Source organism: Equus quagga, chromosome 5 (assembly GCF_021613505.1).
Source record: "Equus quagga isolate Etosha38 chromosome 5, UCLA_HA_Equagga_1.0, whole genome shotgun sequence".
NCBI classification, from domain to species: Eukaryota; Metazoa; Chordata; class Mammalia; order Perissodactyla; family Equidae; genus Equus; species Equus quagga.
Genome location: NC_060271.1, coordinates 133,104,962 through 133,126,880, shown reverse-complemented (window position 1 = coordinate 133,126,880; position 21,919 = coordinate 133,104,962). Strand labels below are relative to the sequence as shown.

General features: G+C 40.0%; 1 long non-coding RNA gene across 1 annotated transcript; it reads left to right on the top strand.

Moving 5' to 3' along the window:
• Positions 1-306: 306 nt before the first annotated feature.
• LOC124240413 (uncharacterized) lies at positions 307-21,147 on the top strand. Its single transcript, XR_006888861.1, has 3 exons — positions 307-535; positions 17,129-17,292; positions 19,825-21,147. It is a non-coding gene; the product is annotated as an uncharacterized LOC124240413 (long non-coding RNA).
• The last annotated feature ends 772 nt before the right edge of the window (positions 21,148-21,919 follow it).

The following is a 21,919-nucleotide window of genomic DNA, read 5'->3' as shown; positions in this document are numbered from 1 at the left end:
CTTGGTCATTTCCCATCCGTACCCCTGAGTATGGAGGAGTTAATATCTCAAGAAGCCACAAAACAGCCACCCCTGGGGTGTGCTCGCCCTTTCAGTCCTTCCCACACCACTTAAGGCCTTTTCAGAATCCCACGGGGCGCCATGACTCAGCTCTGACATGAGCAGCCTAGTTGTTTTCCTGACCTTCAGCTCTCCTTCTCATTGGCCAGTATTCCCAATATACAAATAGTTGCATTTTAAGAATAGAGCAAACTTCTTGTCCTCGGTTTGACATACTAAACTACTGGCAGAGATGTATTCTCGGAACAGCTTTTTAAAGTCTGTCTGCAAACAACACCAAGATGAAACGTGTCTCCCAAGCCTGCATGGGGATGGCGCTTCTTGGCAGGAGAGGTCCTGCAGGCCAGGAAGATCACAGCCTGGGCTGCAACCCGTCAGGAGGTCTAGACAGCGGCTTCTAATTCTGGAAGAGTGGGCCATTAGCAGAGCCAACAAATGACATGATGGTAGACCCATCTATTGTGGACGCAACTAAGTAAGTAAGATATATTTATGAATTCAAAACGGCTGAGTCATTCTTTAAATCAGAATTAAAAATCCAAACCAGAAATATTCAAAAAGTTTCTCCTTTTAGTTTAATTTAATATATATGAATGAAATATATTTTACAAAGTGAAAAGAGTTTCTTTGCATAATTAGCAAATGACAACACTGTTGTTGTTGAACAGTCTACACAGATAGACACGGTGTAACTGAATCAAGTCGCTTCCTGTACCTTCGCTTTGCTGGGTTCCAAGTTGCCTCGTTTGTGATCCTATTGCGGTATTCTTTGGAACAGAGGAACGCTTCTCTCTTGGCCTGACACTCACTTCCAGCCACGTTATGGGTGTGATTTAAAAACGGTTCAGGAGGAGAAATGCTTTCCTTCCCACACTCGTGCTTGCGGTGACAGCACATATGTTAACTCTTTCTAGTTTTGGACGAGAGTGGGTGAACATGATACTTACTGCTAGCCAGATTCTGTGCATTTTTTTTTTTAGCAATTGATTTAACAAACATCTTCTCATAGTTGCATGATGCATCTGCAGGTGGAAAGAGTAACAGCCTATGATTTTATACTGACAGGAAATTTTTACATGAAAAAATCATCATTGTGAATATGGAATGAAATATTATACAGCCAATAAAATAAGGTTTATAAAAAGAGGTATGTAAATTTATATTTAAAATAAGAAAAAATTTTATATATAACAGTAGGAAAAATGTGAAATATTCTATAAATATACACAGCTGAGATTACATTATATATATAATTATATGACTTTTATATGCAACTAGATATGTGTGTATATCTATTTACATATATAAACAGTAATTATGTCTAGTAGGAAGAGCAGAACGAGTTTCACTTTTAAATATGTTTAAAAGTCAATTTATATGTATAAAAATATATTCTTGTAGTTTCTGAGTTTTTATGAGAACATCTTATTTTTCTAAGCAAATAAAAATTTCAAATAAAATATATTTATTTCTACAATCCCATTAGCAATACAGAAACAAACCAAAATTGCCTGGTTCTCTAATCTGGAGACCATTTTAGCCTTTCAGTTATTCCATTCACAATCACATGGAACGGAAAAGAGAGAGGTTTCCCCAGAGGCTCAGGAAACCCTCTCTTCCCTGTGACTTACAGCCTTTAAAATCACGCTACAGAGCCCTGTAGTGCTGGGGGACAACGGGAGCTTCCGTTGCTGTGAAAGTTTCCCTTTTCCACATTCTACTGCATTTTAGTGTGTTATAGCAGCCACCGTAAATGAGTTGATGCTACATTTTCTGTTGCCACCACAGTTGCTTGAAAAGTGAGAGGCTCAGTCAATTCAACACACAAATGCCACTTGTCAGATGCCACTGAGGGGTCCAGCACCAGGCAAAGTGAAGGTGCACGGATGCGAGAGCAGGAAGCCACTGGACAGTCTGAGGGCCAGCTGGCTGCAGAGCACTATTTTTGCATACGATTTTTACAAAATCCTTATTATCTCCTTTAGAGGGTAGATATTGTTCCCTAAGTATTTGAGCAAATTAACTTAGTTGCAAGAATATGCTCATCTTGACTTAACAAGCAAAACTCCTCTGGTTTGCTTTCTCTGGTTCCCAAATAACAACCCAAATCAAACAAACCTCAAATCCTTGACCTGTGTGTGTTGTTTTATTTTGCTTTTCATTCTTGGGAAAGTGTACTTGGTGCAAATGCATGACAGAAAGCATCCCAAATATGTCCCAATAGAATGTGACCCAACACTCCCTTTGTCCCTGTCTGTGATGCCTAAGGTTGCGTTTCTGCCCTCTTCTCTCTGCATCTGTTTTAATTCACCATCAGCTGGAAGGAAGGAAATGAGTACAGGGAGAGGGAACAATGAACACACTGTAATTTTTACAATACACCAGCAGTAATATTGTGACAAACAGTTCAACAGCGTAATTCAGTGCCTCCAAACACTCAAGTATAGTGGAGAGCAAGATCTGTATTTCAAGAGCTAACAAGTGATTTAGGGCATCCAGGGCTTGAGCACCCTACATACCCAATAATCATGTGCTGAATGAACAAACTAAAGAACGAATGAATGTGTGAATGAGTGAAATCAAATAGTCTCTGAGGGCTGGGTAGTAACAGTGGCCCAACAAACACAAGTTTATTTCCTCTCCAGCACCACAAAGTCCTCCTTGCGTTAGCTCAAAATTCCAGAATATTTTGCTCTCACAGCCCTTTTAAGTCAAGATGTACTTCTGCCATGGGTACCAGGGAGGAGTGGGCTCAGAGCTGTCCCCCAGCAAGTGCTTCCACCCAAAACTGACATACATCCCTCGCTCTGCAAGCCCACAATGAACTCCCAGGAGGCAGAGCTCAATCCTTTGCCTAATTTTTGGGAGAACCAGATACTGGTGAAAACCTCTCATGCCTAGCACACAGATCTTCTAGAATCTAGTCAGGAATCAACATCGCCTCTCCCTGCCTTTAGATACTGGGATTTCCTTCTCCCCCTCGATAAAGAGGAAGTCAGCTCCTCTGCTCTCGCACGCTCGCAGCTGCACGGCTGCTCCCAGTGGCGGTCCAAGCCAAGGCTTTACAATATTGCATTGACCTCGATTAATAATCAAATCCTGGAGACAGGGAGCCCACTAATCAGGTAGGTTTTATCTTGGCTGCACAGCACTGGATGTCTAAGGAGGAGGTGCTGCAGTATAACAGAATTCGAACCCCAGCTCTGCATCACAATTGGATGAATGATGTCGGAAAGTGTGCCCCTCTGTCAGGTAGAAATGGACTCAAGGTCATTCTGCATATACAGTGAGGACAGCTACTGATTCTCTCTCAAGTATCCTCCCATTTCTATTTCTTTACTCAATATTCTCTCAAGACCATATAGTTCCTCAAGAAGTGATAATACCATGCCTGATCACAATAACAACAAATACTTATACAGTAATAGTATTAGATGCCAGACACTGTTCTAACTATATTACATACATTACTCATTTACTCTTCACATCAACACTTTGAGGAAAGTACTACTGTTGGCTCTATTTCATGTGAGCAAACCGAGGCACAGGAAAGTAAAAGAACTTGTCCAAAATCAGGCTGCTAGTAAGTAGTGGACACCAAATCCAGACCAGGGCAATCTGGCTCCAGAGACCCCAGTCTCTTTGCCTGCACACTGGAAATGCGTCAGGATGCTTTACGCCGATATCAATAGCTCCCAAGACAGGATCATTATTTCCGTTTACAAGGGCAGATCTTGCCCAAGGTCACCCACCAAAGCCGAGATCTGAACCTGGCATTGAACACAACTGCACAGCCAAGGGTGTTTCCACTTTTCAAGCTGCCAATTGCTTTGCTGTCCTAAGACCTACAGACCAAGTTGTTTTTTCCAGTTGTATTTATGCCAACAGGAACAATTTATTTCTTCCCATACGGCCTCTCTTTTCATTTCATTTCACTCTCCAGGCCTCTTACAAGGAGCTTGCATCCCGGACAATGGCTTTCTTGGGTCATGCGAATGTTGCTTACTGCCTCTGACCTTGCTTTGAAGACCTCCTTGTCTACCCTGGATTCTTAGCTCTCCTCAGAAAAGCTATTTAATTCAGAGACTCTCCCCCAAAGAAACTTGAGTCGCTGAAAGCTGACGCTCAGATTTCCTGTTACGAACCAGATTCTATATTCTCTGGGTGCTAATTTGCCCTTGAGGTTTCCTAGCAGGTATACACACCTGAGCTCAGGGACTGAAGCCTCCCCTTTCCCAGGTGGGATCTACCGTTGGCCACATATTTCACACAGAAGTTGAAGGGAATCACCCATTCCTCTTCTCTGTGGACAGCTGGAGAGTGGGCCTGGACAGATGGAACAACATGAGACAGAAAACCTCAGGGCACCCCACGTCAGTGGAAGATGATTTCAATGACTGGGCTAGCGTAGGACTTTGATGAGCCTCTCATTAACTGGTTGACTTTCAACCCAAGTTTTACCTACCATGTCTTTTTCCTTATAGCAATGTGGAGCCATTGCCATCATTGGCACATCAGCTTTTGATGAAATATGCAGGATAGCTAGAAGCTAAGCAGCATAATTGAATTCACAACTACTTGCTACAGGATTATAATTTAATGGGAGCATTATAATTTACTAAATACCATTACAGTGACATCAGATCCTATTAACCAAAAAATGGAATAGCCGTATGCAGCAATTTTTCTTTACTATTCATAGTAGTTTATTATTGGGTGCTTACCTCTAGACTAGATGGATGTTATCTTTTTGGCTTCCATCTTCAAATATCTTAAAAATAAGTCAAATTCAAGTACCTTCAAATTTAGTGCCTCTAAAATCTTGTACCTCCAAATTGAAGTCCAATTTCTAAATGTCCCCTTTAAAAAATCACATTCATCACATAGATGAGAGCTCTCAAAAGAGCTTGTATTTGTATAAACCAATAAACAATAAGAAATATATATGGAGGTTCAACTATGTCCCAGTTATCCAGGGCCGGATGCATGCTGTGCATGTGTGGAGGAGGAACGGGAGTGCAGGGTTGGGTGTGTGTATCCTAAATGGACCAATGGTCCTACAATGGAGGTATTATTACCTCTGCTTTAGAGATGAGTAAATGGGAGTTCAGAGAAGTCCAGGGCCATCCCATTAGCTAGGTGAGGAAGCCAGACCCAGGGCCCAGTTCTCTCTGACACTAGAAGTGGCTGTTCTGTCTTAGTCTACTCGGGCTGTCATGACAAAATCCCATGGCCTGGGTGGCTTAAATAACAGACATTCTTCTCACAGTTTTGGAGACTGGGAAAGCCAGGATGAAGGTGCTGGCAGATTCAATACTTGGTGAGGGCCTTCTTGGCAAGCAGATGGTTGCCTTTTTGCTGTGTTCTCTCGTGGTGAAGAAAGGAAGCTCTGGTGGCTCCACCTCTTCTTATAAGGGCCCTAATCCATCAGACCCTCATCTAAACCTAAGTACTTCCCAAAGGCCTACCTCCCAATACCATAACATGGGGGGTTAGGGCTTCAACATATGATTTTTGGGGAGATACAAAAGTTTAGTCCGTAACAACCTGCTCTGTGGGATTTCTCCAACCCCAATGTAGACAAAACAGTTAATATTTTTCAAGACCTGCATGAACCCATCCTAATGGGTGATTTCCTGCCAACATCATTGATTAATGACCAAAATGGTAGATGTCCACAAAAATGGTCAACTAGTTAAAGGCAGTGGGCATCTTGCCCCTCTAAGCACCTAGGTTGGGGTGAATTTCTGCTTCCTCCATTCCAAGGGAAGAGTTCTAAGGTTTCTATAGGGGAGCCACTTGTTATGAGAAGTAACTACTTTTAGTCAATATTCTCATCTGTTAATATACACAGTGATATACTCTTAGAACTACCGAGATTTGGGTTTTTTATTATTCCTTTTAGAACTAGGAGCATTCTAAATACCTGCTCCTTGTGTTTATCACAAACCTAGCATGATTTCCTTGAGAGTCTGATCAAGTGCATGTTTAGAGGGATGCTCTCTTCTTTCCCAGCTATTATCAAGCTTTCCCACAACCCTCTTCCACTTCCTTTTCCGACAGGCCCCAGGCTTGAAAAACTGCAGGCACATACCTGGGGTCAAAGGAAGTATATTTTCAATAGTGTTAATCTCAATACAGCCACAGCTGGAGTAACATGCACTTGGCTTCCAAGGCTCTGAGGCAGCATGGGAAAATACACGTAACCCAAGTATCCTCATGCCATCTCAACTTGGAATTAAAAATGGGCTCAAAAAGAAGAAAAATGGGGTGAGGTTATCAGTAAAACTTATACTGCTTGGGCTGTAAAATTTGCATTGCTCCTACTCCACAAAGCAGGAGTTATCCCCCTGAAAAAATCCTCTCTGTTATTTCTGGAAGACCTCGGGGTCCTATATTAGCTTTTAAACAAGTTCTGTTGCCCACAGGTGTTAGTCACCATTGTCTTCCTCTCAGGTACCAAGCAGCCTTTATGACAACCTGCTGAGGCCTGTCTGGAAAACTGTGTGAAGCAACACATCACGTGTGGGGTCACCGAGTCCCAGCCAAGGCAGCAGCTACCACGGGAAATCCAAAGAAGGACGTGGTTTCAGAAATCTCTCACATACAGTGTCAGGACCCAGCATTTCCCTCTGGAACAGGGCAGGCACCATCCCATCTGCATCTAGGAGCAGATCCCCATTTCTCAGCCAGGATTTTCCATTCCACGTGCCTCTCTTGCAGACCCTCTGGCATTCACAGATACCCCCTTCTTGCTATACTGGTCACAGCTCTTACCTCTGAAGCACGTTACAAATACACACATGCATCATTACTCACCCTGCCCTCATACTTTGTCCTACTTGCCTCACAACTCACAGAGCAGCCAGGGTGTCTTGTCTTCTAGGAACCGCCCCTGTCCGCCTGTTATCTATGCTCCATTCCCGCCACCCTCTGGATGGGGCACTGCTTGCTGGGCCTGCTGATGCCCCCATCGACTCTGCCAACAGCTTCTGAGCCAGCCAGCATGCCTGGGTCCTGCACCAGGAGTAGGAGAACGCTCCTCCCCACCTCAAGTAGCACTTGATCAGTGAGCCTCTGTGCCAGGCGTCCTGGGCCCCAAGGTTGCCCTGACTACAGGGTCTTCTTACTCACCACATAGCTCAGGAAGGTCCATGAGGCTGTGCCACAATAGAATTTTCCACACAGGCAACATGCTATCCTCTCTTCTGTCTTGCACAGTTTCTGTTTTACCAAGATTATTCTAGAAGGTCTGTATACCATGTACTAGGGTGGGGAAGAGGGGACCAGCACAACCAGTGAAGGGAAATTACAAGGACAGATATGTGTGATGTGGTAGAAATGAAGATGAAGGGTAGAGGCAAAACCCATTTTAAGGACACACAAACTTGGCTTAAACTCTGGCCCTGCTGCCGGCTCCCTGTGCGCCAACAGCCAAGTTGCTTGAATTTTATGCCCTCAGTTTCTCCCTCCATGGCATGATGGGGCTGGACCCAGATGACTTTCACATGCCATAGAGTTCTGGCAGTCTAGGACCTTGAACCCGAGATAATGTCTTTAGAAGAACAGAGATAAAACGAAGTCATGATTAAAGTTTGATATAACATTAAACTTGAACCCAGATAAAGGCTAAAGTGTAAATAGTGGAAAAGTGTCATTTCAAACCAACAGAAAATAATTCTTTAACCAGTAAACGATGTCAAACAAGTTATTTGGCAAGAGTGAGAAGAAAGCAGGGTCTTTAGCTTCTTATTTCAAACTGTTTCCAACAGGATTACAGGTTTAAAAAAAATTAAAACAAGACAACAAAAGAACTGCACTAGAAGAAAATGTGGTATTTTATAACCTTTAGGCAGAGACAGATTTTCTAAATAAGCCTGAATAATAAATACAAATAAAGGAAAAATTACATATTCAACTTCAAATGCAGGTTTTATGTATATAAATATTTTTATACAGCAGAATAAAGCAACAAACATCTTAAGACAAATGGCAAACTAGAAAAAGTGTTTTCCAGGCTTATGTTACTAGTCAAAGAGCTAACGTCTGCACTACACAAAGCCCCAGGCTTCCCCATCCGACAGTCCCAGGACCCGCTCATGGTCTACTTTCTGTGAAAGTGTGAAAGATGCCCCCTGGAGTGGTGCAATGTATAAGCTTGAAGATGGAAAAAAAATTTCTCTCCGGGAAACAATGTCTTCAGAAAACATTTGGTGAGAAAGATGAGGCTGTTGTCTGGGCAAGGCCCAGATGGGCTGCAGGGAGGCCATGGGGTCAACGAGCTGTACACGAGAAATGGAGAGGGATTTCGGGGCAGAGGTTGAAAGAAAGAGAGATGAAGAGGTTGAGGAGAGAGGGCTGAGCAACATGGCAGAATACTTGAGCACAAAGGGAAGAGTCATTCAGGGAACATCCCCAGCGTTGGAAGCAGCCAAGAGACTGTTGAGAAGATGGAAATCTAACGCGTGATCTTAAATTGCTTGCTGAGCTCTCATGTGAGTCGTTGTTGCTCTAATATGACCCCCACCTCATCTTCCCAACTTTGGGTAGAGCAGGCTGCGGCCCACCATGGAGTCAGCGGTGCTCTGAGAGCCCAGATGTGGAGTGTTCTCCAGCTCCATGAAGCGCAGAAAAACCCAGCGCACACAGGAGGTGAAGCAGAACATAGGCAGTGAGAATCTAGAGGAAGCAGGAACACAGAGCACTAAGTGACCAGGGGACATGTGTCCTCCCCAGCCACCAGCTTCAAGATTCCCAAAGATATTGTAAGGGATCAGTAACAGGGAGGGAAAAGCCAAAGCTTATGGAAACCTTAAAGGACAAGACGACTCTTAGCAAACTGGAAAAGTTACAGGCATTGAGGGGCAGGTACCTAGTTTTCATATGAAAGAAAATATCCAACCACACTAATATCAAAAAAAATTCAAATTAAAGGAAAGATACTCTTAGCTAATATTATTGTCAAAATCCAGGTGTGTTTAGGGAATAGCTTATATTCCCACCAGGCAAAGAGAAAGGAGCTTGTCATACACGGGGCATTAAGTAGACACGTCAGGAGGATAAGACATTAGAAGTGGGACTAAACTAACCCCAGACTAAAGTCTGAGGAATCACCTTTACAAGGCTTCAAAACTAGTCTCATGGGACTTTTGCTTTCAGGAAGACAGAGTAGGCATACTTTACCCTATTCCTCCCACTAAGAACAACTAAAACCCTGAACATCATACGAAAGACAAATAGAAGAAGACTCTGAAAAGTAGAGCTAAGACAGATTAGCTAGGGACACTGGGACCCAAAGACTGACACCACAGGAAGCTCCCTGGGTTTTCACATTGCCTCCTATGTTCCAGACTCAGAGCTAGAGGGGCGGGCAACACAGAAATGCCGCCAGGTGCAGATAAAAAGAGGTCCCCCCAGTATGTTCTTTCTAGTCAGAGGTAGAAGGAAGAGGCAGCATAGAAAGACAGAAAACTTTTAGATACTACCTGCTCTACTGCAGTCAAACACACCAAAAATGTTGTGATCCCACTCCCACCCACACCAGCAAAGGCCAAGTGGAGGAGCCAGACCTCCATCCTTGCCAGGCTGTAATCAGGTCCCCACAAACCCTCCCTAGGGAAGTATTGAGAAGGAGAGACTAGGGAGCCAGGACTCCCATCCCCCCAGGTATAATGAGCCCTTCCCCCTCTGCCCCTGCCCCTCAGTGTCTGTCAGTGAAGACCACGTGGGGAGCCTAGACTTCCACCCCACCCAGCAGTAGTAAGGTGCCTCTCCCCTTCACTACAGGGGTGGCATCAAAGGAGGCCTTGAATACAGTCAGGGATTTTACAAGTGCTCAGTGATAAAGAAGCCACCTGCCCAAGGTGTCAGATGAGGCCACAAGAGGAGCAGTAATGAGGCATTTCTAACCCTCTCATCCTGGATGTTATCAGTGGAGCCCCAGCAAAGAGCCGGAAATTCCACCCTCAGGAAGAATGAGAAGACCCCGCCCCTCACAAGTCTTAGAGGCTGAGTGGGGATCCTGGACTTCTACACCCACCTGAGAGTAATGTGGTGACATTGCTCCCCTACCCCTAGAGGATAGTGCTAGAGGAAGCCAAACAAAAGAGAAGGTTGAAATAAGATACAGGGTCTCAAAGCTTAATATTCAAAATGCCCCAGTTTCCATCAAAAATTATTTGTCAAACTAAAAAACAGGAAGATCTATAACTGAATGAGGAAAAAAGTCAACAGACTCCAGCACCAAGATGACACAGAAATTAGAATTATTCTGATAAAGATTTTAAAGCAACCATCAGAGAAATGCTTCAAAAAGCAGTCACAAACAGGCTTGAAATGAATTAAAAAGTTGAAAGCCTCAGCAAAGACATAGAAGATATAAAAAGGAACCAAATGGGAATATGTTAACTTAAAAAAAGAATAACCAAAATAAAGAATTCAATGGATGGCATCATTCATAGAACAGAGGGGAAAGAGGAAAAGAAATCAGTGAACTTGGAGGTAAAATGATAGAAGCTACCCAATCTGAGCAAGAAAGAAGATATACTGAAAAAAAGTTTAAAAAAGAACAGAGCTGCAGTCACCTAAGGGACTATAAAATAATATTTAACATTCATGTCATCATTAAAAAATGGGCCGAAGACCTTAACAGACACTTAACCAAAGAAAATGGCACATAAGCATATGAAAAGATGCTCCACATCATATGTCACCAAGGCAATGCAAATTATACTACAATGAGATACCACTACACATCTATTACAATGGCCAAAATCCAGAACAATGATGACACCAAATGCTGGTGAGGATGTGGAGCAAGAGGAACTCTCATTCGTTGTTGATGGAAATGCAAAATAGTACCGTTAATTTGGAAGACAGTTTGGTGGTTTCTTACAGAACTAAATGTATTCTTACCATACAATCCAACAATCGCACTCCTTGGTATTTACCCAAAGGAGCAAAAAATCTATGTCTACACAATAACCTGTGCATAGATGTTCATAGCATCTATATTCATAATTGCCAAAACTTGGAAGCAACCAAGATGCCCTTCAGTAGGCGAATGGGTAAAACAATTGCGGAATATCCAGAATGGAATATTATTCAGCACTAAAAAGAAATGAGCTATCAAGGCTTGAAAAGATATGGAGGAACCTTAAATGCATATTCCTAAGTGAAAAAAGCCAATCTGAAAAAGCTACATACTGTATGATTCCAACTATATGACATTCTGGAAAAGGCAAAATTATGGTGACAACAAGAAGATTTGTGGTTGTTTGTGCAGATGGGGGAAAATGAAAAGGCAAAGCTGAGAGAATTTTTAGAGCAGTGAAAAATACTCTGTATGGTATTAAAATGATGTGTAGGTGTCATTAGACATTTGTCCAACCATAGAGTGTAGGACAGAAAGAATGAACGCTAAGGTAAACTATGGACTTTGGATGCTTGTGATGTATCAGTGTGGGTTCGTCCTTGGTAAAAAATGTAACAGTTTGGTGAGTGTTGTTGATAACGGGAGAGATTATACACACGTGGGGACAGTGGGTATATGGGAAATTTCTGCACCTTCCTCTCAGTTTTCTTGTGAACTTAAAACCACTCTAAAAAAACAAAGCCTTAAAAACAAAAAAGAATGAAGTGGGAAGTGTCAGTCTAACCAGCTTCGAGACTTATTATGGCTGCAGTAATCAAGACTGTGTGGTGTTAGTGGGAAGAAAGAGAGAGAGAGACCCACAGACGTGTGGAACATAATACAGACCCCCTTGTCTTACACAAAAATAACTCAAAATGTAGCATGGACTTAAATGTAAAATGTAAAACTATAAAAATTTTAGAAAAAAATAGGGGAAAAATCTTTCAGAATCTTAGGGTAGGCAAAGAGCACTAAGACTTGACTCCAAAAGCACAATCCATAAAAGAAATTTATAAATTCAGCTTTATCATAATTTAAAACGTTTGCCCTGCAAAAGACTCTATTAAAAAATGAAAAGGCAAGCTACAGAGAAGGCCAAAATATTTGAAAATCACATATTCAACAAAGGGCTACTCTTTAGAATATAGAAACAACTCTCAAAACTCAACAGTAAAGAAACAAGCTAATTAGAAGATGTATAAAAGACATGAACAGACATTTCACTGTAGAAGATATGCAGATGGCAAATAAAGACAGGCAAAGCTATTCAACATCATTATCTGTTAGGGAAATGCAAAATAAAATTACTCATCTGAATGGCTAGGACCTTTAGAAAAGTGACAACATCAATGCTGGCATGGATGTGGAGTAACTGTTATCACTCATATGTTGCTGGTGGCAAAGTAAAATGGTACAGCCAGTCTGAAAAAGATTGGCAGTTTTTTAAATAGTTAAACATGCAAATACCATACATCCAGCAATTGCATTCCTGGGGATTAATCCCAGATAAAATTAAAACTTATGTTCACTCAAAACCTGTACGTAAACATTCATAGCAGCTTTACTCACAATAGCCCAGATCTGGAAACAACTCAGATGTTCTTCAACAGGTTAAATAAACTGTGGCACATCCATATCATGAAATACTACTCAGCAATAAAAAGGAACAAACTATCGATACACATCACAACTGAGATGAATCTCCAGAAAATTCTGCTGGGTGAAAAAAGCCAATTCCAAAAGATTATATGCTGTATGATTCTATTTATATAACATTTGAAAATTGCAAAATTATAGAAGTGTAAAGCAGATTATTGGTTGCCTGGGGTTAAGGAGGGGGCATGGTTGGCAGGCAAATGGGTATTCTACCAAGAGCCACACAACAGATGGTGAGGGAGCAGTCTTACTGTATTGATGTCCACATTATGTTTGTGATATTGTGCTGTGGTTTTTCAAGATGTTACCTTTGGGAGAAACTGGGTATAGAACACATGGAATCCCTTTGTACTGTTTCTTCTTGCACATGAAGCTATAATTATTTCAAAATAAAAAGTTTAATTAAGAAATAGAATGTGAATAAAATTAAAGAAGCCTTTGGCATAAATTTTAATGAAAGATTAAAGAAATAAAATACAAAAATTAATCTGCATTATGTAAAACTCTATTGCATATTATACCTGAAGTATACAAAGAAATCCGCCTGCATTTATGATGGCAAGTCACTAAAAACATAACATATGGTTCCAGTCAAAAGAAGAAACGAGCCTCAAAGTAATGCCAAGTGATACCAACTAATCTAATGACATACAAAAACAAAAATTCATCATTATTAAAAACACACACAAAACCAAAACACAGCAAACAACAACATGACATTTACAATACATGGCATTATTAAAAAGCTACTAGGCTTGTAAAAAAGCATAAATTTTTCCATAATCAGAAGAAATAAAAAATAGAAACTCACTCAGACATGAGGAAACTAGTGGACTAATAAGTTAAAAAGAGAACATAATTTTATTCCAAACGTCCGAGAAGGCAGAGGAAAGCATGACCATGATGAAAAGGGAAATGATCTAATGTACAGAAAAAAAAAAAAACTAAGTGAAACGTTTATAAATAAAAAGTATTTCAAATTAAAAATAAAAACACTGGATTAAGAGCAGATTAGACATAGAATAAGAAAAGACAAGTGAATTTAAAGAAATAGCAGTAGAAATTATCCCAAATGAAGGACAGAGAAAAAAGAATGAAAAATTAAACAAATTATCAGCAAACTGTGGGACAATGTCAAGTTCTCCAGCATTCATGTAAGTGGAGCACTAGAAGGACTGGAAAGAAAATGGAGAGAAAAATTTTTGCAGAAATATAGACAAAGACTTTTATATCAAATTTGATGAAAACTGTAAATCTATAGATCCTAAAAGCTTAACAAACCCAGGCAAAAGAAATGCAAGGGATAATACGTGAAGTTAAAATTTTCTGAAAATGAGTGATGAGAAAATCTTTCAAAAACAAGATAAAAAGGATACAATAAACTAAAAAGGGCAATGATACGAATTACAGCAGATATCTCACCAGAGACTATGCAAACCAGAGGACAATGGAGAGACATATTTTAAAATATTGAAAAGCTGCTAGTCTAGAATTTATCCAGCATTTCAAAAGCGAAGATAAAATAAAGATCTTTTTGAGACAAAATATATAATTCACTATCATCAGACTTGCACTACAAGAACTTTAAGAGGTGTTTCTTCAAAAAAAATAATATTAGATGAAAATTTAGACATATAGGACAGAATAAAGAGTGCTGAGAATAGTAAACATGTAGACTGTTATAAAAATACATTTTAATTATTTTTTAATGTATAAAAAAATTGTTTAAAGCAATAATAATGATACTTGTGATAATGATGTATTGTGAGATTTATGGCATATGTAGGACTAAGAGGTATGACAATAATATCACAAGAAAAAAGGTGTTATTGGAAGTACACTGTAATAAGATTATTATACTAAAACTGAAGTGGTAAAATATTTGAATAGGGACTGAAATAAATTAAAATTTCATAATGTTAACTCTAGAGCAACTAACAAAAAATAAAAGAGGAACAACTAATAATCTAGCAGTACAGGTAAAATGTAGTCATAAGAAGGAGCCAGCCCAGTGGCGCAGTGGTTAAGTTTGCACGCTCTGCTTCCATGGCCCAGGGTTCACCGGTTCGGATCCCAGGTGAGGACCTATGTACCACTTATCAAGCCATGCTGTGGCAGGTTTCCCACATATAAAATAGAGGAAGATGGGCACAGATGTCAGCTCAGGGCCAATCTTCCTCAGCAAAAAGGGGAGGATTGACAGCGAATGTTAGCTCGGGGATAATCTTCCTCAAAAAATAAGAGTAGTCATAAGAAAATTCAATGAATCCACAAAAGGAAGCAAGTAGGCAAAAAAGTAATAAAGAACAGATGGAAAAATAGATAAATAGCAAGAGTAGACTTAATCTCAAACATATTCATTAGTACAGTAAAAGTAGATGAACAAAACTCCTCAATTAAGGACAGATACTGTTAGACTGGATTAAAAGAAAAAACAAGGCAAACATAGTATATCAATAATCTAAGTTAAACATAAAAACAAAGATAGATTAAAAGTAAAAAGATTTAAAAAGTCTAAATGCAAACATTAATCAAAAGAAATATGGAGTGGTTATATTAATATCAAAGTGGTACTTCAAAACAAGGATTATTACCAGAGATAGATAGGGACATACCATAATAATAAACAGCCTACAAAAATCCTAAATGTGGGGCTGGCCCTGTGGTCTGGTGGTTAAGTTTGGCAGGCTCCACTATGGTGGCCCAGGTTTGCTTCCCAGGCACGGACCTATACCACTTGTTGGTGGCCATGCTGTGGCAGCAACCCACATACAAAATAGAGGAAGATTGGCACAGATCTTAGCTCAGGGGGCCAATCTTCTCCAGCAAAAGATAAAAATTTAAAAATCCTAAATGTGTAGGCATGTAATAAAAATGCTTCACTGGGCATGAAGCAGAAACACAGAGCTAGAAGTTGAAGTAGACAAATCCTTAATTATGGTTGAAGATTTCAACAACTCCTTCTCAGGAATTGCTAGAGCAATTCAAAGAAAATTAAGCATTTGGAAAACCTGAGACCAAATTGACCTAATTGATCTTCATAAAATGCTCCATTCAACAACACACTCCTGAGGTCACATGGAATAGTCAAACGACAGATCATACAATAAGCCATAAAGTCAGCCTCAAAAATTTTAAGGGGATTGAAATCATGCAAAGTAACTTCTTTGACGACAATGAAATCAGTAACAGAAAGACACATGGAAGATCTTCAGAGACTTGGAAATCATAACCAACCCAGGAGTCAAAGTAAAAATTAAAGAGAAATTAGAAAATATTTTCAACAGAATGAAAATTAAAAATCAACATAATAAACTTTCTGGATTTCAGTTTACAGCTATAGCAATGTTTAAAGAAAACTTTAGAGCATTAAATGCTTGTATTAGAAAGGAAGAAAGGTCTTAAATAAAATGATCTCACTTTATACCTCAAGAAACTAGAAAACTAAGAACAAATTTAACTCAAATAATAAGAGGAAAGGATTTTTTTAAGCAGAAATCAACAAAATTAAAAACAGAGAACCGAAAAAGAAAATCAGTGAAACTAAAAACTGGTTTATGAAAATATCAATAAAATTGATAAATCTCTAGCCAGACTGATCAGAAAATAAAGAGAAAATATGTGAAATATCAATACCAGGAATGAAAAAGGAGACATTACTACAGATCCTCTAAGATAAGGCAAAGATAATAAGGAAATATTGTGAATCACTTCATGACAATAAATTCAACAACTTAGTTGAAATGGAAAAATTTCTTGAATGATACAAATTGTCAATATTTAAATGAAAATAAACAGAATATTTGAAACTGATATATTTATAAAACTCTCTACTTGAAGCCCTATATTTAAATTGTAGATTAAATTGGATTTACAGTTGAAAAACTTTCCCACAAATGAAACCCCAGGCTTGGATGGTGGCATTAGTGAATCTAAAAAGCATATAAGGAAAAGATAATATCAATTCTACACAAACTCTTACACAACATAAAAAAGAACAGAGTACATCCCAATTCATTTTATGAGGCCAGCATTCCTAAAACCAGACAAAGGCATTACCCAAAAAAATACCAACTTTTTGGTAGTAGCCCTCATAAGCATAGACATAAACAAAGACCCTCCTTCCATGCAACTTTCTAAAGTTTTCCTAGAATTGATCACTTCTTCTTAGTCACATTTACAACTTTCTGTCATTTATTATAAACTGCTGTTCACACATGTGCCTCTGGCAGGGAATTTCAGGGTAGTTGCCCAGCTCTTGCATGTAGAGTTGCCTGGTAAATATGCCTGTCATTCTTTTGATGCTAAGCCACAGGTGTATGTTAGGTTTCCTTGACGATGAGGTGTTTCCTGTAAGTACAGTCTGACTTAGGTTTAGATTTGTGGCCTCAGCTGGACCCCTGGGGCAGCCTCCGTTTTGTGGATCCCAGTATACAAATTAATTTTACCAGTATGTAAGTATGTAGATCTTTTTCCTTGTGTTTTTCATCTTCCCTCAAGGTGTCACATTTGCTTTCCAAGCAAGAAGCAGGAAGGAAGAAAACGAAAGTGGAAAAGAAAGAGCACTGTATCAGGAAAGCAAAAGCTTTTCCAGAACTCTCAGCTTCCAAGTCTCACTGACTGCAATTGTGTCACATGGCAGCCTTAGCAGAAATGGCGTCTGGGTGAGTATTTTCAGCTGGGAACATTGCAGCCCATGCAAAACTGAGATTCAACTAAAAAGCAGAAGACAAAATGAATATTGAGTAGGTCACCGGCAGCGTCAATCACAGTTGTCCATTTCTAGTTTTTATAACATTGCCATCAGATAATATCTGAACCATTTCTACTTTCAGAACTTTGTTTTCATTGTGGCTTAACATATGATCAATCAATACATATCTATTTCACGTCTTGAATAATTTGACTTTCTATACTTTTACTTGTTTTTATTTACTTGATATATTGTAAGCTAAGAAAGGTAAATTAAAGTTTACTTGTTCTTTTGTGTTTTCATCTGTTTATTTTCTGTTTTAATGAGTTTTTCCATATTTTGTGCATTAACATTCAGGATAGACCTTCATTGTAGGTTGTAATCTTTATCAGTACACAGTGTTTATCTTTAATAGTTTTTACTTTTAGTTAAAACTTGCTAGACATGAATTTTACAACTCTGCCTTATTTTTATTTGCATTTCCTGGTAAATCACCACCTCTTCTATTAAAGTTATCCTTTGTATGTCTTTGTTTGGATATATTCCATAAATACTCACATCTTCTCTCCCCACTCAAACTCAATGTTTTGGCAGTTTATTATTAGCATATTTTATGTTTACATTCTGTTTTCTAATCATACTCTCCAGTTACTCAGCTTTGCGTCTCATTTCAGTGGATTCGATGCTGTCACCAGTTTTCTCCTTTCCTTTCTTCCGTTCTCATTTCCTCCCTCTCTCTCGTCGCTTCTCTTCCTCCTGCCTCGTCCCCTTTCTCTCCTTCCCTTCCTCCTGCTCCTCCGTCTTCATCTAAAATCTCTAGTGATCTCCTGCTTGCCTACAGCTTATTCTCTCACAGGCTTTTTGAGGACTACTGGGGACTATACACCTTGAGTTCTTGAATGCTTGAGAAGACCTGCCTGTTGTCTTTCTACTTGAATAGCAGCTAGGTTGCATATAAACATCTTGACTCATATTTTCATCTCTAACTTTGTAAACATTGGTCCATTGCGTTTCCCATTTGAATGCTGTAAAAACGTCTGGGGCCACCCTGCCTTGTCGACTTAGAGAGAACTTGATTTTCCCCTAGGTGCCACGGAATCCTCCCTATTAACTTCAGCAAAACACGTGAGAGTAGTTTTCTTCTGAACTTGTTTTCCTGGGACATGGTGTACTCTTTCAATCTGTGGATGCCAATCTGTTTGTAAAACAAAAACCCAAAATTTAAAAATATAATTTTAAATTTTTGCCTACATTTTCTCTCTTCTCCTTTCCAGGCACAACTATGATTATATGAGCTATCCTTTATCTGTCTTCACTACCAATGATTTCTTCTATAACCATCTGTAATTTATTTCTTTTCTATTTCATTTTGCTTATTCCCTGAAACTTACTTTTTATGTCTCAGAATGTGTCTTTTGCCGTATATATTTTTTGGCTTCTGGTAATAAGAGTCTTGTTTCCATAACGATTTTGATTGTTTTCTTACTTTTATGATCTCTACTTTGAGGCCCTACATTTCTCCTTTGAGTTTTTCTCTCAGAAAGGTCACATTTTTGTTAATATCTTTGCATCCATAGAGAACTATTTGTTTATACATTTCTTTACCTTTGTGGCATCATTTTTTCTGGTATGTATTCTCTACATGCCTTTCACTTTTTATATTCTAACTCTCCACTTGTGTTTGGAATCAATCTACAAAGCTCACGTGCATTTTGATGACAATTTTTCAATGAGTCACCCATTTGCAGGGTGGTGGTGGAGAGGGATGGAGGATTGAGCTTGAGTGGCTGGAGGTCTGGGTCTGAGCCCATTACTTCTGAGCGCTTTCTCAACAACACCCTCCACCAGAGGTATGACGTCATCAGTTCTACGTTTTCTGTAAGGTGATTTCAGCTTTATTCTCTTGAGCTCTCCAAGACTGGTATCCGTAGGGCAGTATTCCCCATCCACCCTCTATATCAGTCACCCTCTTCTTTCAGAGATGCGACCACTATAATGTCCCTCTTTCACTTCTACCTCCCCTCTTTTTCCTCGAGCCAAACAGGGCAGTAGAAATCTCCTAAAGGCCACCAAGTCACCCCCATCTTGTCCACCAGCGTTTTCTACCTGCTCTGGGGAACTCATCCCTCTGTCCACTGTGCTCCAGGCTTGTGGAGATGCCCCATCTCCCCGACTGTCCTTCCTTGCCCTGAGTGTGACTCAGTCATTGGTAGTTACATCCTTAAAGAGTTTTTAGTGCTGTGAGGGAACGTTTTGGGCAGAATAACAAATGATAAAAAAGGACACAAAAATCATATAATTAGAAATGGACAGAAATTATCAAAATAGTAATGACGGTTATTATTTCTGAATAGCAGAATTATGGATGATTGTCATTTTTTATATTTTTAAATTTCCTACAAAAGCTACATAATTATTTGTATAACCACAAAATATAATGCATTAAAAAAAGGATTGCTGCCTCTTGTCTCAAGCAAGTTCTATATATTTTTACCAAATGCAGGCCTAAGTCCCACTCCAGCCCTTGAATGGACATGCTCCGCTTCCTCAGTCCCCGATCGATCAAACGGGCTCTAACACTGAAACCAGATTACCACAGAGCTCTTCTGAAAAGTCAAGAAATAGTGAATAGAAAACATCTCGAGCTTGCCGTGGAGGAAAAATCATATGATCATTATGAGAGCCATTTCCGACCTCCTCAGACAAATCGTTCATGCCTAGCTTGTCTGCCTTTTGCTAAGTTGAACCTCTGACACGAACTTTCCTCGCTGGCAGAAGCACTGCAAGTGGACACAGAAATCTGTTTCTCAAGAACAGAACTCACCGCGGGTGGTGCTAGACAGCCTCCTGTCAACGTTTTGAGCACAGATCCCTCCTTGCTTAGTCTCACCTTTCCCAGGAGAGCTGAATGCAGAGGAATTCCAAAAGCCGGAAGCCTGCACTGTTCAGAAACACGACATACCCACGGGGAAACAGCCAGATGGAGGCTGAGGAACAGAAGCTATGCATGTGACCAGTGTCCCTTCAGAACTAAGGCCTCCTGCAGTTTCTGCATCAGACATTAACAGAGACATAGGAGCTGAAAGAAATTGGGGCAATTTGTGAACTAAACTGAATGTTCCAGCATTTAAATGTACCTGAAATACCCTGTCACGATACACAACACGCACAGATACACTTGCATAAAGTTTACAGAAATACAGGTTTCTGCTCAATCTAAGGACAATTTCTTTAACACGTAGAGAGTCTGTAAATGATGTGGACTGGCTGATGCTAAAAAGAGTCAAATGAAATGACTTAAATGCCTCATTGGTACCCAGAGTTGAGTCTGTAGTATCTAATTCTTCAATGGACAATCTGCCTTGACCTACCTACCTAATAAGATATCTCTAAATGTTATATTCAATCACTTTAACTATAATAAACCAATTCACCCACGTATTGCCCTTCAATACAAACCACCAAATCACAGAGGAAGACCAAAGGCAAAGGTCACCTCTAAATTATCTCTAAAGATTTTTTAGAAGGCCTAATTGTAAACAAAGAAGAGATTGAAAATTTTTAGAAGACTGTAGATGGCCGAGACTCCAACTGTTGGATCTCTTCCTGGATTTTCTGTGCAAAAACATTGAGTTTTAAATTTGAACTACTGTTTATGAGTGGGGGAAAAAAAAACACTTTCAAAATGCACCTCATGTCATTAGATTAATTTGCCATGCACCTCGGGCAATTATATTAGTGGTAAAGCTATTCTTCCAGACCTTGTCCCCTAGCAGGCACTATAATTAGAGAAAGCCTACATCCCTACAGACAGAACCTCTGCAGACTGGAAGGCAGAGCCCATCACATTAGCCCCAAGCACCTCTGACTCTCTCTCTGTGCTGAGAACGAGGCGAACGTGCACTCTGAAAATTAACACAGCCAGAAAGGAAACATCCCACAGGGCGAATCAATACCCAGCAAAGGATAATGGGATTCCTGTTCAGGCAGCTGTGTCCTGCCCCCTCCCATTAGCACCTGTCAGCCAGAGCAGTCAGGGCCGGTCAATGGGCAACTCGCCTTACAGCTCAATTCTCAGGATGATCATTAGCTCCAGCCGACGCCGAGGCACCCCACGCTGCCAAATAGTGTCCTTTTCTCCTTAAATGCAGACAAACAATGCCTTCTCCTCGAACAGCTGGCACAGACCTTGTTAATCTTTCTTGTTTCACTTCTGTTTTGCCCTTTGCACAGTGTGTAAGAAGAGATCGACGGGAAGGTAGAAATTAGGTTATTCGAGTTAATTTCAGGACCTGCGCTACTCAGGGACTTAGAACCCATCTAGGCTGGCATGAGTCACTTAGAGGTAATCACAGGATGGAAATAATGCTCCCCTGATCGTGTCAGCTGGTAAATGATCAGCATCTACCCTTTGGAGCATTTTTATAACCATTTGCTAAAAAGAGTACTGAAAGATCCCACATGGCTAAAAATCTCTCCCTCCCCCTACCCCTCCCTCTCTCCCTCAGTCCTTCCTCCCTCACTTCCTCCCTTCCATCTTTCCTCTCTTTCTCTCTTTTTTTCCTACCCTCCTTTCAACCCAAAGTAGAAGTGGATAG